The following is a 3,876-nucleotide window of genomic DNA, read 5'->3' on the forward strand; positions in this document are numbered from 1 at the left end:
GTTAGATAATTGATTCTTGATGGTTTTAGTGTCAAACGGGACCGTTTTGAGCTGTGATAATATGGTAAAGTTAGATAATTGATTCTTGATGGTTTAGTGTCAAATGGGACCGTTTCGAGCTGCGATGCATAGAAATCATAGTACCGCTGGTTATTTAATAATTTATATAAAATCATTCGTTGATTCGATTGAGGTGTGTCATATATTGTTGTAAAGGTACCTGATTTTACCTCCATAACAAAATCAAGTTGGTTCAAAGCTGTCTGGTGGAGATTTAGTAGCATTAGATAACAAGACAATAAAACTGTTCAAAATTAAATACGTTTCGTTCGTCAAAATTCAAAATCTGACATGCAGAACCAAAATTTACATAATCTACTTTAACAAGACAATAAAACTGTTCAAAGAAAATCCGAAACAAAATCGAGCATCACTGAGTTTTTTTAACTACGATGATGGTTAACTGATTAAAATATTGAGTATGGAATAGCAAGTCAGAATATCAATAAGCATTAATGGTTAAATTCACCAAGGAATCAATCCTTTCCCATAATCAAATTTTCTCATCATTCTTGCCATCCACCAATCGCAATAAAAATGAATTTGACTTGTAATTGTTTTAGAAAAATGAAAACCATAGTTAACAGAATATAATCAACAATAGTTTGTTAAAAATGTAAAATCAATTATGTTTCCCACAAGAAAAAGCGAGGCACCGAGAAAACACTTTGAAATCTAAACTCCATAACAATCTAAAACACCGAAACGATGATAAATCATCAAATCAGTGTTGAAGAAAATTAAAAACGTTATAGATTCAAAGAACAGAGAAATTACCTCGAGTCAACAGATTCATGAGGGAGAAAGAAGATTCTCAAAAGGAAAACCCTAGAGAGAAACTTACGACAGATACATACAAGTACGTATCAGATTTAATGTAGCGCGGCTATGACTCAAAACGCTTCCATTTTGCAAATTGGAAGGCGATCTTAAGGGCTGCGCATGAACAAATTCATACAAATACAAATCGATCGTAAAAGAACAGTTACACTCTGTTCTGGATCTGAAATTTGGGAAGAAAAGAAAAGAAAGGAAAGGGAAGGAACACATGATTACTCTGTTTCCCCCTCCTTTCCTTCCTATTACCTTCAAATCATGGTTTCGATGGCGATCGTAGAGTTACCGATGACAGATCGAAACCCTAGATTTATGTAAACCCTACTTTGGAGAAGATGGCCGAGGAATGGATAGAAGGGGCAAAGCGCTTTAGGTTTTATAGGATGACTGTGAAATTAAATGACAATTATACCCTTGATGGTTTACGATTTTACCGATTAGGGTTGGACAGTTGGACTTGTGGAGTTGTGGGCTGAACCAAAAATAGCCCATTAAATCCGTGAAAGGCTCTCCAATCAGCCATGGCGATAGCCAATAAGTAGGCTGCTTAATGGAAGTGTTAGAGCCAAATTTGGACCCTTTCAGTCCAGGATAGATTGAGGGGCTGTTTGTTTACTTTTTAATAGTTTTATTAAGAACCAATATCTGAATTTTTAAGAGATGAATCTTGTTTGGCAATAAAAAATATGTCTCTTAATAGTTCTAAAACCCTCTGAATGATTTTGTATCATGGATTTCCCTTAACCATTAAGAGCCCTAATTTCATTGTACACAATTATCAAACAATTATATTTCATTTTGCACTATATCATAGAGCCTCTTAATCATTCTGACCACTTAATCATTCTGCATCAAACCATTTAGCAATTGCCAAACAGCCCCTGAGGTTATTAGGGATCGGTTATAACCCGATAGTCGGTGTCAATTACAAATTTTACAGAAATTCAAGGCTTGGCTCAGTTCGATCCGTAGTCTGATACGAGACCAGTTATTTTTAGGATCGATTTTAAAAATATATATATAAGTTTTTATTATTTATACTACAAGATTTTTAAATTTATAAACCAGATCCAAGATCATTCCTAGGATTTTTGGTCGGGATGAGCTGGCCCATTTTCTGCTATTTCTAGTTATCATTAGATTCAATAAAAAAACAATTTTTTGAGTTTGATATGAATTAACATTTATCGAGTTTGAGATTAGATAAGCGTAAAGGTGGATCCAAATTTTTTAAATGGTAACACAAATATAATCGGTATAATACAAAATAAACAAAATTCAATTATGAAAGTACGGTTTTATGAAAAATGATAAACAAATTGCCTTTTACGAGCCATCATCTCTTTGGAAATGATTATGAACATCTTCATCTGTAACTTTTACAAATGCTTCTTTTACTCCGTCACAAATGACTGAAACGTTCATAAACTCATCGTTGAGCAGGGAACGACTTTCGTGGACCGATCGAGAGACAATTTAGGGTTTTTAGTTTTGAGAGACGAACGAGAGAGTGAATGACAATGAAGCAATTGAAAGGCGATTGGATGTGGTGTGGGTTTTGGGTCAAACGAATCGCCAATGTGTTTTTAAGCATCATTGTGACTCCCTTAATTCCAATTTTTTGTGACGTGTTATGAATTTCAATCGATACTCTTTAGTTTTTATTACGAATGGTAGCACTATACGAAACACAATGCTAACACCGTTGAGGACCGTACAATTTTTATACTACGCTGAAACAACCGATGGTGGCGTTGGACCCTACACCCCGCTTACAGATTTTGCGCTCAAAGTACAACCAGTAGTGGCGTTGGACCCTACACCCCTCACACGTATGGTTTTCGCAATGAGGACATATGTTTCATATAGTTGTAATATATGTATAATGTTTTTTTATCATTTATCTTCTAACATTGTTCTGTATTGAATAATTTCAGGTAGAGGCGCTGAAAGAGAAAGTGGTGGAAGAACATAGAAAGAGGGAAGATTTGGAACGTGTACAGAAGGCCCAAACAGATCAGTTTGCTCCGCAAGTAGAGGAGATACATCAGCAAAAGGAGTTGACCAAGTAGTTCAAGGCATTCATGGTCCAAGACCAGACTATAAAACCTCCCCCTCCTTCCTAGTCTTAAGATCTGTTAGAACATTTTGTATCTGAATTTGGGATATTTTGTAATATAATTTAGATTTTTATTGCCCAAGCAGTCTCGTTTTAATTTTGCAATTTGTTTTAAAAATCGTAGGTTATTTGATAGGAAATGTTTTTTTGAATTATTTAAAAAAATTGGCGACGGATTAGCTGTGGAAAATCCGTCTGTAACTATTTTTATTTATTTTTTTTATTTCGTTGGTAATCCTTTCATTGTTGATCCGTCGATAACACTTTCCGTCTCTAAAAGTATCCATCGGTAATAATGGTTGTCAGTAATCCGTTGCTAACTATATCTGTCGGTAATTAGTCGGAATTGGAGGCAGTCAGTAATCCATCGATGATCCATGGGTGATGCCTTCTCCCATGACTTTTTTACCGAACAGAGTTCACCAATGATTTACTGACGGATCCGACTTTAACGACGGATTACTGACAAAATTTTCCGTCCATGATAGTCCTTTGTTTTGTAGTGGCTATTAATCTTTTTTTTAAATAAACCATTGAATTTTTAAAAACCAATTATCTATATTAATTTAATCCAAAAAGAAATTATTTGTAATTGGCTATGAAGGTTTTATCGTTCTTAAATGATACTCAAACCTCTCGCACCCAACGATATCACTCCCCCTCAGCAACCCTTAGTCGTCTGTTCTCCATACTGTCGTTGGTCCTTTCCATTGACCTCCCTTTTTTATCTTTCTTTTTTCCTTTTGATTATCCCTGTTTTACAACAATTTAATGGAGTATGTATAGAAATATCAAAAAAGGAGAATGGAAAAACAAGAAAAAATCAATCAAAAAGAGGGAGATTGATGGGGGCCATCCAC

The 3,876-nt window shown here is 34.9% G+C and overlaps 1 non-coding gene across 1 annotated transcript; it reads right to left on the minus strand.

The window, feature by feature from the left end:
• Window positions 1-484: 484 nt before the first annotated feature.
• LOC112513871 lies at window positions 485-581 on the minus strand. Its single transcript, XR_003069336.1, has one exon. It is a non-coding gene; the product is annotated as a small nucleolar RNA Z266 (small nucleolar RNA).
• Window positions 582-3,876: the final 3,295 nt, after the last annotated feature.

This window comes from Cynara cardunculus (assembly GCF_001531365.2).
Source record: "Cynara cardunculus var. scolymus isolate 2C chromosome LG 5, CcrdV1, whole genome shotgun sequence".
In the NCBI taxonomy this organism is placed as follows: domain Eukaryota; kingdom Viridiplantae; phylum Streptophyta; class Magnoliopsida; order Asterales; family Asteraceae; genus Cynara; species Cynara cardunculus.